At 44.0% G+C, this 12,240-nt stretch overlaps 1 protein-coding gene across 3 annotated transcripts in view; it reads right to left on the bottom strand.

Moving 5' to 3' along the window:
* The window catches only part of ALDOB (aldolase, fructose-bisphosphate B), a 70,890-nt gene that overhangs the window by 13,504 nt on the left and 45,146 nt on the right, over positions 1-12,240 (bottom strand). For 2 of the 3 annotated variants that reach the window (XM_047829915.1, XM_047829916.1), the window contains exon 2: positions 827-897. The gene's annotated coding sequence lies outside the window, so the exon portion shown is untranslated. Of the gene's footprint in view, positions 1-826; positions 898-6,475; positions 6,552-12,240 lie in introns of all 3 variants that reach the window. The other variant, XM_047829914.1, reaches the window with a different exon arrangement.

Here is a 12,240-nt window from a genome sequence, read left to right as displayed (position 1 = left end):
TGGGATCAAGCCCCCTGTCGGGCTCTACACTCGCTCAACAGGGCAGAGCCTGATTGGGATCCTCTCCCTCCCTCTCTCTGCCCCTCCCTTGTGCATAAAGGCAGCATATCCTCATAACACATCTATTTTTCAGACAGTAGAACAAATATCCTAAAGTACGTCAGCAGCTTCTGAGTTATTCCAAATAACTTAAACTGTAGGATCTTCAAAGTAGGAAATGTTACAGAAAGCATCAAACAAGTGGAAATTTGACAATTCATAAACAAATGATGATGGTGCTCTGTGACAATTCCCAGCCTGTTCCATTTTCTCATTTGAGCAGTGGGTGAAGGCAAGGGTAACAAGCAACATACACCAGGAGCTCATTTATGTGACAAAGGAGCTTCAGCACCAGCACTAGTAGGAATAGGAAGAGAATGAAGAAAATGACATCAGGCAATAGATATGTAAACAAATCATTGAATTAAGCAGTTGTCATGGGGAGAATAGAAATGAGCAGGAACCTCAAAACATGATTGGCACCTAACCAAATAAGTGCATTCAAGCTGTTTCTCCTAGGCCAAAGACAGAAGAGCTTTCATGCAGGTCACACTGGGAGCTGACATCCATCCTGAGCATTTTGCCTCCAAAGAGTCAGCAAAGGTGTGGATGAGCATTCACGCTTAGGGAGGAAAATCATTTCAGTACAACATCACATTTTCAGCCACCATCAAGTTTCTCCTGAAAACAAAAGCAAACAGACTTTCTCCTCTACCTGTGTAGTGCCATTGTTAACCCCTTACTCCCAGGTGCCGTCCAGGCAGACAAAGGAAGTTCTTTTACTTACAGTTTGTGGGGGAGAGTCCTCTTAGGTATCAGAAGCTGTGGACGAGGCAGCAGCCGCCAAATAGGACGAACCTTTGGGAACACACAGTTTTTATAGAGGTCTTGTCAAAGTTTGTTTGTTGTGGGTTTTTTTTTTTTAACTTTCACCCTCCCCTACCCACCTTGGCCTGATAGGGAGGGGTTTATCCGATACCTGGTTGGCTCATAACCAGCCAATCCTGATCACGCTCACACACTCACTGGACTCACAGAATGTTAAAGCTACAGTGGATATCTGGAGACCATGTAGTTCTTAACCTAGACATCATTTTTCAAGTGAGGAAACTGAGGCCCAGAGGATTAGGGGATTCCCTTAAGTCACAGAGCTAGTAAATTACAGAGCTCTAGAGCCACCCAGAGAAACTGGGAAGAATGTCACTCTTGCTATAGCACTTACTAAACACATGACTTTGGCCAAGGCTTTATGTCGGTTTGTTTCTTTTCATTTCTGCAGGCCTTAATATCCTCCTCTGTAAAATGGGATCTCAACTTCACGAGAGCATTAAATGAGTTTGCAAAGTCCTTGCACACATTAGGCATGAAAGATCCTTCCTATTCCCCAAGAACCAAGCTGGGCCCCATGATGTTTTTAATACCAGAACACACTGTATTTACCCCATTCCCATTCTCTCTTACACTTTACACGTTTGTCTTTAACTTTGCTAAAAACTAGAATAAAACCCAGAGTGATTGGTATAAGCCATCAGTTTTCCTAGATATACACTGTGTGGGTGTGGGTGCATTCTACAGGGTTCTTTTTTTTTCCTGATCACTAAACCAAAACCTAATTCAAGAGAAGGCAAATAAAAATAGTGTCTGCTTCCTCAGGCAAATAATGAATGTGGCAAGTAAGAGTTATGTGGAAATCTAAAAATAATGGAGTGGCCACGATCACAGGAAAGTATAAAATTTTCAGGAACCTATTCCTTTGGAATAACTCATAAAATGGGAGGAAAAAGACCCTAAAAACCAAGTGCCCAGTGGTATAGAGTGTAACACTCTAATGAATGAACCGTCAACGAAATGAAAGAAAAAGAAGCAAAGAACTAAGCTGTCTTAACATCAGAGTCTAGGCTCAGACAGCTTCTAAAAATGGGGGAGTGTTAGACATTGAATGTGATTGTGAAAGGAAATTGAAATGTTTGAAACACAAAATTGAAGCTCATTTGCCTAGGGAAGTTTTGGCCAAGCAAGGCCTGTCCTAAGGATCACAGGGGGCTAGGCCAAGTACAGACCATTGGCATTCTTTTTTTTTTTTTTAAACATTTATTTATCTTTGAGAGACAGAGACAGAACATGAGCAGGGGAGGAACGGAGAGAAAGGGAGACACAGAATCGGAAGCAGGCTCCAGGCTCTGAGCTGTCAGCACAGAGCCCGACGTGGGGCTCAAACTCACGAATCGTGAGATCGTGACCTGAGCTGAAATCCAGTCGGAAGCTTAATCGACTGAGCCACCCAGGCGCCCCTGGTGTTCCTGACTCCACTTGCCACCTGAAGGCACGCTTTCTGGTTTCCCCGTGTCTGCCTGGTGCTCCTTCAAGCCCCTGGTGCTTGATTCATCAGACCACGATGATCTGCTCTGGGGACATGTGAGTTTCATCAGATTTGCTTTGTGTCAAAGGAGAATGGAGGAAGAGAAGGTGGACAGTGATGAAAGAGTGCAGAGTAGGATTAGTGACAGCCTTTGGCGTTCAGGGCTGGAGTGTCAGAAGTGTGACTAAATCGTGCCACCCACTGAGAGATGCATGGTAGAAATCATTTTACTTACGCTCCCAGCACGAGTTCTTCTTGCTAGAACAGTGGCAGCAATAACAATAGTAATAGCTGTGTTTAGAGGTGTTATGATGCATCTGGTTCTCCCTATACACGATTTGCAATCGCAGCACCCCTCTGTGGAAGGGTTTATTACTCCTGTTTTCTGGATAAGGAAACTCTGGTTCAGAGAGAGCGAGGAACTTGCCCAGAGTCACAGGACAGGTACACGGGGACGCTGCCTCCTCCAAGCCAGTGGTCTAAAGCAGAGCTGCTTACCTTTTGGCGACCACAGACCGCATAGATTAGTCCTTCCCCTCCCCGCCTCCCAGCAGTTTATAACCTTGGACATTAACCTGCATTCATCAGGGAAGAATGCCTTGCGTAGGCAGACCTGGGTGGCCCTGCACTTGCTGGGCATCATTTCACGTGGACAGCAGCCTGGCCAGGCGTGTCAGAGGATCACTACCATGCTCAACCCTAGTGGTGCCACCAGCATTTGGCCGCCTCCACAGTTTGATGTGCAACTGAAACTCAAAGTTCAGGAAAGCAAGGATAAGGCTTACCGGAACATAGAGAAACAGCAACTCCTGAGCAACACAGACTGCTAGCAGGGTTTTGGTTCTTTTTGTAAGTCTCTTAACTTAGTAAAATGTTCAAAACTGAGGTGCCACAATATGCAGAAAGAACATGGGACTTGGGCACTATGAAACACTGGGGAATCCTTCAATCTCTTTGATGCTCAGTTTTGCCATTTGTAAAATGGGCTAGCGATGCCTCCATCCGAAACGGATTATGAAGCAGGAATGAAATGACATATGATGAGGCGTTTAGCACACAGTAAATTTTTATTAAATGACTTGATCTGAATATATAACTCTGGTTTAGAAGTCCCCACTTGCAGACTCTTCTAACAGAAGAGTACCTCCAACAACTGCCATGTTTATTCTCCACTCCCCGCCCTACTCTAGATACTTTGGATTTGAATATGATATCTACGTAAGTCAACTGACAGGCCATGAGTTCAATGTTTTCATGAGCACTATGAAGTCTGAGTCCACAAACTTACGCATGCAACTTAATCTCCTATATATCATAGTTACACTCAATATAGGGTTAGTAATATTATAAGGGCGCCTGGGTGGCTCAGTCAGTTAAGTGACCGACTTTGGCTCAGATCATGATCTCATGGTTCATGAGTTCAAGCCTCGCATCAGGCTTTGTGCTGATAGCTCAGAGCCTGGAGCCTGCTGCGGATTCTGTGTCTCCCTCTCTCTTTGTCCCTCCCCTACTTGCACTCTCTCTCTCTCTCTCTCTCTCTCTCAAAAATAAATAATAAACATTATAGGATTAGTAATACTACAGAGGAAGAACTTTCCTAAAAAGGGGCCACATCTACACAATGGAAGGAAGATCCACGATTGGGTCAATATGGCCTTTTAAAATATCGTTTCTAATCTGTGGTACAGACATTTCCTTACTATCTTGCAATCTGCTTTAGTGGTTGGGATGGTTTCAGGGCCCTGAAAGCAGTGGCCCTTATTTTGGTCACAGAGATAGAGCTAGTGTTATTTCAACATAGCTCATGGCATTTTTACATATAAGGTTGTACATATAAGTCATTTTGTTAGCTACAGAGGCATTTTGCAGAGAGTACACTTTTGTAGAGAACACAAGATGATTAAGACTGGCCTGTTGTCAAGAAACCTCTAAGAAGTGGGAAGAGAGAGTTGAGGTCAGGATCAAATAAAATCAAACCAAATAAGAGAATGCATTTGAAAGTGCAAGAGATTGTGGTGGTGGTCGTGGTGGCTGTGATTGCAGTGTTCAGTGAAGACTCCATGAAGAGACATGAAAGAAAAGTCTAGATATTCTGGATTGCTACATGGCCAGGTTAGCCTCCATACCATCTGATTCAGCACGTCAGACTACAAGATCTATGTGCAGAAAGACAGTGATAATTTAAGATTATCTAAATTCAAGGGGCGCCTGGGTGGCTCAGTCAGTTAAACGTCTGACTTCAGCTCAGGTCATGATCTCGTGGTTCATGAGTTCAAACCCTGTGTTGGGCTCTGTGCTGACAGCTCAGAGCCTGGAACCTGCTTTGGATTCTGCGTCTCCCTCTCTCTCTGCCCCTCCCCTGCTCACACTCTGTCTCTGTCTCTCTCAAAAATAAATAAACATTTAAAAAATTAAAAAAAAAAAAAGATGATCTAAATTCTAGGTCTTAGAAATACCACCCCCTTGAGACTAGAGACAACTAAAGCCAGAATGTGATAAAGAATGAGGTTTGCCTTGTCTGAGGAAACTCCTATGTGCAGTTAGGACGCTGCAGAGGCAGAAGCAGTTAGAAAGAATGGGGCTGCAGAATTTCAGAATTAGAGTGTCCAGTAGTTCTCTGACAGGAAAGAGTTACACTGTGGTCAGCAGTGACCACAAGCCCCTGTTGTCCCATATTCCCTCCTGGAGAGTTGTTTACTGCCTTGTCAGTGTTTTCTCTCTGCCTTTTGCTCAATCATATCAAAGTCCAATTTTTCCCTCACTATCTAATCAGGACTGTGGGTGACTTATGTCATTTATGACCCCCACCGTGTATTTTTTTCCCCACTACTCCTTATCTCTTTGGTGAAACTGTTTGGTGTTTAGGTGAGAAGGTATTGTGTGCTAGTACAAAGAGCCACGGATAAGGAGCCACAAGATCTGGGTGGTGGTCTAGTTCTGCCCCTGGCTAGCCATGGGCACGTTTTCTCAGCCTCCCGTCCCTGATGGGCAAAGTGGGCCTAGCAATACCACTCCTGTGTAATTTTTCCATGTTGTTGCACGGAGTGAACAATATCATCTAAGTGAGTGCTTTGAAAACTATAAAGTCCCAGCTAATTACAAGGTGACTAAACCATGTTCTTCATGGAAGCAAACATCACCAATGCTCCGTGGCGTGCGTGTGCACACTCACACACGCATGAGAATCAGAAAAGAAGGTTCTAGTCCTAGTTCTGCTCTGAACATCTGGTAGATATTGCCCAAGGGAGGGCATTACCATTTGTTGATCACCTACTCCTTACAGGGCCTTTTCTGGGCACTTTGCATAGAGTACATCATTCAGTCCCCACTGCATCAGCCAGGTAGGCATTGTTTTGGAGAGGAAGGAGTTGATCCTGTTTCTGGCCCAAGGGCACACCATTAGTAAGTAGCAGGGCAAGGACTTTTAAATACAGATCTCTAAAGCCATCCTAGGACCTTCTATGGGACTATGCATCATCCATGCAGTGAAGGAGGGATCCCTTCTAGCTGTGATATTCTATGGTCTTTCCCCCTGAAATTGTGTGATTTTGACATACATGGTTATCCTAAAACAAAGAAAATGGTTTTAAACAATAATATAAGAAGCTTAAATTAGACCATAAAATGCTTTCTTTTGGGAAGTATTGTTAAAATGGATTATTTATTGATTAGAAATCTTCAAAATGCTGATGTGTATGAAAGAAACTGGGTAGTTCTAAGTCCCTGTCTCCTATTCCCCTACCCCTTGGTTTGCTTTATCCCATAGGAATGAAGAGTGCCAGGCTGACCAGATCCTGGAAAGTTGGATAAAAGGTCCAGACTCTGAGCGGCAGCCAGCCAGCCAGTATATGCAAATGGTGGACCAGTCACTTGCTTAGTGACCACATCGGTGTCACCTACTCTCCCACAAAATGAAGAACAGGGTCACTCAGCCTCCTAGGTAATTAATCCAGTTACCTGAAAACTCAACCCTGTGCCTTTCTGAAGGCCCAGACATAAATTTTTTTGGCAAGTCAATATATATATATATTTTTTTTGTCATTAAGAATTTGGACTTTGAAGTCAGACAGAACTTACCCTTAAATTCTGGCTCAGAGCTTCCTAGTCGTGTTACTTTGGGCAATTCCTCTAAGCTTTTTGAGCCTCAGTTTCCCTAGCAGCAAAAGGATAATAATAAAATGTGACCTATGACATTGTTGGAGGATTGGATTGAATAATGAGCAAAAAGGGTTATGCATGATGCCTGACAAAAATTAATTACTGGATAAATAACAGTTGCTATCATTCTCCTCTTCATTATCCCCTTCTCCCACATTGTCCAAATTCCCCTCTCCCTTCTCTGTCACCAAAGAAGAGTCATTCCAAAACTTTTTCTCCCATAGCACCCAACCTCATCATCTCCTGTGTCCTTCACACTGAATCCTCCCACCTCACTCCTACCCTCAAAAATCTTTCTTCACTTAATATACAAAAAAATTAAGGTGGCTCCTGAGTTCATCTCAAAAGTTGCAAACCCACACCCAAGAAGAAGAACATACCCCCCCAGAAGGTAGTGGGGAGCTGTAGGAGAGGAACATTTTTTTCACCCATCATGGTACCCAAAGCTTAAAGGTATGACTTGTCCCTTAAAAGAGATGAAGAGAGGCAGAGTCAGTTTGAGGAAATTAAAGAAAATGGCATGGCAAGTGGGTGGCTCAATTGGTTAAGCATCTAACTCTTGATTTTGGCTCAGGTCATGATCTCACTGGTGGTGAGATCAAGCCCCAAGTCAGGCTCCTGCTTAAGATTCTCTCTTTACTTCAGTCCCACCCCTGCTCGCAAGTGCCTGCTCTCTCACTCTCTCTCTCTCAAAAAACAAACAGACAAATATAGTTTCATTTTAAAAAATGAAGAAAAGAGGGGTGCCTGGGTGGCTCAGTCGGTTGAGTGTCTGACTTTGGCTCAGGTCATGATCTCACAGTTCATGAATTCAAGCCCTGCGTTGGGCTCTGGGTTTACAGCTCAGAGCCTGGAGCCTGCTTCAGATTCTGTGTTTCCCTTTCTCTCTGCTCCTCCCCAGCTTGCACTCTCTCTCTCTCAAAAATAATTAAACATTAAAAAAAATTTTTAATGAAGAAAATAAAAGAAAATGGCAATGTGATTTGTGGAAAGTGTAAAGGCACATGAAGGAAAAGAGATGAATAAAGAGATAGCCATGCCTTAAAGGCTTAGGAGACAGAAAACCATTAAAATCCTAGAGGAGACCACAGTCAAGTAACCTCTTTAACATCAACCATAGCAACTTCTTAGGAGATACGTCTCCTCAGGCAAGGGAAACATAAGCAAAAATAAACTATTGGGACATCATCAAAATAAAGACTTCTGCACAGTGAAGGAAACAATTAACAAAACTAAGAGGCAGCCTACAGAATGGGAGAAGATATTTGCAAATGACGTATCTGATAAAGGGCTAGTATCCAAAATATATAAAGAACTCATAAAACTCAATACCCAAAAAACAAATAATACAGTTTAAAAATGGGCAGAAGACATGAATAGACCTTTTTCTAAGGAAGACATCCAGATAGCCAACAGACCCATGAAAAAATGCTCATCACTCATCATCAAGGAAATGCAAATCAAAACTACAAAGAATGGCTAAAACTAACAACAACAACAACACAAAAACCACAACAGGTGTTGGCAAGGATGCGAAGAAAGGGGAACCCTCTTACACTGTTGGTGGAAAAGCAAACTGGTGCAGCCACTATGGTAAATAGTATGCAGTTCCTCAAAAAGTTAAACAGAACTTTGTGATCCAGCAATTGCACTACCAGGTATTTACCCAAAGGACACAAAAATACTAATTTAAAGGGATACACACACCCCAATGTTTATAGAAGCATAATCAACAACAGCTAAATTATGGAAAGAGCCCAAATATCCATCAACTGGTAAAGAAGAGGCGGTGTATACACACACACACACACACACACACACACACACACACACACACTGGAATATTACTTGGCAATCAAAAAAAGATGAAATCTTGCCATTTGCAACGACATGGATGGAACTAGAGAGTATTATGCTAAGCAAAGTAAGTCAGTCAGAGAAAAACAAATACCACACGATTTCATTCATATGTAGAATTTGGAATTTAAGAAACAAAACAAACGAAGAAAAAAGAGACAAACAAACTCTTAATTGTAGAGAACAAACTGATGGTTACCAGAGGGGAGGTAGATGGGAGGATTGGTTAAATAGGTGATGGGGATTAAGGAGTGCCCTTGTGGTGAGCACCAGGTATTCTATGGAAGTGTCAAATCACTAAATTCTACACCTGAAACTAATATTACACTGTATGTTAACTAACTGAAAGTTAAATAAAAACTTGAGGGAAAAAAAAAGAGAGAGAGAGGTGGCCACGCAGCCACACGTCCAGAATCAGAAAAGCAGGTTGAGTGGCAGAAAGGGCCACCATGCTAGGCAGGCAGATAGGCTGACTTCATCAGCACCCCTGTGCCACACAATTCTAGAAGCATGGCTGTATGCCTGTCCCCAGCAGCACAACTGACTTCTAGGCACTAGACCCCACTGCACGGCCAGATGGAGGTGTAAATAAGAGGCTGGAACAAGTTATCTCTGAGGCAGAGGGCCCAGGGAAGTCCTCATCCAATTACTGGTACCCTCACAGCCAAGTCTACATGCAGACTGATCCTGACCAGGCAGCAGATGCCCTGGCTCCCCTGAGGGAGAAGAGGAGAGAATAAACCCTCTTTTAACCCATTTCCTGGCCAGGCTTGCCCTGTCCTGCCATTCACTTTGGTGGCTCTCCTTTGGGCCATTTGTCCAGTGAGAGCAAAGACCTTTGATCCTGGGGGGTAATGTAAAAGCTGTCACTTTAAAAAGTGTGAAGAAGGGGATACTTGGGTGACTCAGTCCATTGAGCATCTGACTTTGGCTCAGGTCATGATCTCACAGTTGTTGGGCTCAAGCCCCATATTGGGCTTTGTACTGACAGCATGGAGCCTGCTTGGGATTCTCTGTCACCCCCCTCCCCCACTCATGCTCGCTTTCTCTCTCTCAAAAAATAAATAAACATTAAATATATTTTTATGTGGGAAGAGGGGCACCTGGGTGGCTCAGTTGGTTAAGTAGTTAAGCATTTAACTCTTGATTTTGGCTCAGGTCATGATTTCATGGTTCATGAGATGTAACCCGTGTCAGGCTCTGAGCTGACAGTGCAGAGCCTGCTTGGGATTCTCTCCCTCCCTCTCTCTCCGCTCCTCCCTCGCTCGTTCTCTCTCTCTCTCTCTCTCTCTCTCTCTCTCTCTTTTAAAATAAGCATTAAAAAAATAAATAAATAAAAAGTAGGAAGAAAAAAGGCAGCCTTGGGGGATACCTGGGCGGCTCAGTCAGTTAAGAGTCTGACTCTTGATTTTGGCTCAGGTCATGATCTCGCTCACAGTCATGAGATTGTGCCCAGCATTAGACTCTAGGCTGGGCATGAAGCCTGCTTGAGATTCTCTCTCTCCCTCTCTCTCTCTGCTCCTCCCCTACTTGTGTGCAAATGCTCTCTGTGTCTCTCAAAAAAAAAATAAATAAAGGCAATCATTTATTATAAATAACTACATTCTGGAATGTCACGGTCAGAGAAACAGTTACCTCTTGCTAGAGCTCTTGCTCACACTGTATGCAGGCAAATCTGCCAATCTTTTTTCCAGTGCTCCCTCCTGTCCTCCAACCTCCAGAAGCACTGACTCTGGGATCGTTTCCGTCATGCCTTCTCCCCCATGCATCTTGGACCTATGAGGTTAGCCATCAACAGTGCCCCTCTGCAAAAGTCAAAGTCCCATTTGGGTCTAGTAGGGTGAGAAGGCAAGATCACAAATAGCTGTAGTTAACTCTCATCTCTGCTTGACTTTCTTTGCCTTTTTAGATCCAGATAAGATTGGCTCAAACCTCCATTCTATAACCTCCGGAAAGCCCAATGCCTTTCTCCAGTTTGAGGGAGATTCTGGGGGTTCTATTAAGGTCACTCTGGCTCAGAGCTTCTCATTTCACTGAATCTGTTCAGTCAAGCACACAGGTCATCCCCCAGCCCAGGATGCCAGCCCTATCCCTACCATGATGACCTAGATGGGAAACTTGACTCCTTCATTAGATTTCTGTAAAAAAAGCAAAAACAAACACACAAGCAATTTCACTTGCAGAAAGTCTTTTCGTAGTGCTAAAAGATTAACTGGGTCATGCGAAAATTCTAAGAATTTATCTGAGCAATACCAAGTAAAAGCACTCCATTGAACAGAGTTGAGGAAAAACTTCTGTAGATAAAAGGCAGAAGCGGGGCGCCTGGGTGGCGCAGTCGGTTAAGCGTCCGACTTCAGCCAGGTCACGATCTCGCGGTCCGGGAGTTCGAGCCCCGCGTCAGGCTCTGGGCTGATGGCTCGGAGCCTGGAGCCTGTTTCCGATTCTGTGTCTCCCTCTCTCTCTGCCCCTCCCCCGTTCATGCTCTGTCTCTCTCTGTCCCAAAAATAAATAAACGTTGGAAAAAAAAAAAAAATTTAAAAAAAAAAAAAAAGGCAGAAGCAAAGAAATGACATTGATTGCTGTAGCTTAAAACCTAGTTGGCTGTTAGCGATTGGCTGTCCTTAGGTTTCAATTTCGTAACCTCGAGGCATTTACAGGCTTAGATTTTGGTTTGCTCACGTAGGAGCTTTGGCATTAGAGCCACCTCTGTCTAACAGCCTCCTTGTATAATTAATTTAACAGTAGAAACAACTAACAGTTTGCAGAGAGGAAGGGGAATTACATGGCGGTGATCGAACAATTTAAAATCAAACAGTAGTCATCCCTATTCCTAGAAGTCCTTTGAAACACCCGCCTCCCTCCTCCCCCCCACCCCCGCCCTGCCCCGGTCCAGGCGGGGTGTTCCATTCAGTGCTTCAGGAAGCCTCTCCTTTGCCCTGTCCCCTGCTCATTTCTTCCCTCCCAGATTGTCCTTAGAAGTCTGAATTGGTTTTACTCTCCCGGTTGAGGCAGTACCTCCCAGTACACCTCCAAATCTTGTATCTCCAAACAAATCAACTTCCTGGGCTGTCAGACAGGGTCCTATACTCTGCTTGTGACAAGCCACTCAGAAACCCTGAAACTTGGGTGCCTGTGTGGCTCAGTCAGTTAAGTGTCCCACTTGGGCTCACGTCATGATCTTGCAGTTTGTGAGCTCGAGCCCCACATCGGGTTCTGTGCTGTCAGCTTGGAGCCTGGAGCCCACTTCAGATTCTGTGTGTCCCTCTCTGCCCCTTCCCTGCTTGTTCTCTGTCTCTCTCTCTCAAAAAAATAAAAATAAAACATTAAAAAAAAAAAAAAAAAGAAACCCTGAAACTTTCTCAATCTATTCCACCTTCCTTAGCATGTATTTTTGGTATCACATCACATTTTTGGTTTCTCTTATAAGTGTATTCCAAGGTTGTGTGGTGAGGGCCATGAGACAGGCAAGCCCCGCCCTGTGAGTTCAGAGGAGGGGATTCTCTTTCTCTGAGATGGTCAGGGAAGAATCCAAACGTGGACCCACTGAGAGTGTAGAGGGTTTCCTGCTCCGAAATAGAACTTCAGGTACATGTTTTGGATGGAGGTGGGTGCTGGGCTACGAGGACGAGTAATCCTTCCATGGGCCTGTTTTCCCCTTACCCTTCTGCTCTGAATGTGGGGGTGGAACAGGACCATAAAACACCAGAGAAGAATTAACAAAGGACAAGTATTCCTTTGTACCCCGATGACGTAATTTCATTTTCTTGAGCTAGACATGACCAGGACAGACAGTGGCCCTGTTAGCTAATCATGGCCTGGAAGAAAGG

Source organism: Prionailurus viverrinus, chromosome D4, assembly GCF_022837055.1.
Source record: "Prionailurus viverrinus isolate Anna chromosome D4, UM_Priviv_1.0, whole genome shotgun sequence".
NCBI lineage: Eukaryota > Metazoa > Chordata > Mammalia > Carnivora > Felidae > Prionailurus > Prionailurus viverrinus.
The sequence above is the reverse complement of the archived record's forward strand: the minus strand, read 5'-3'. Positions and strand labels throughout refer to the sequence as shown.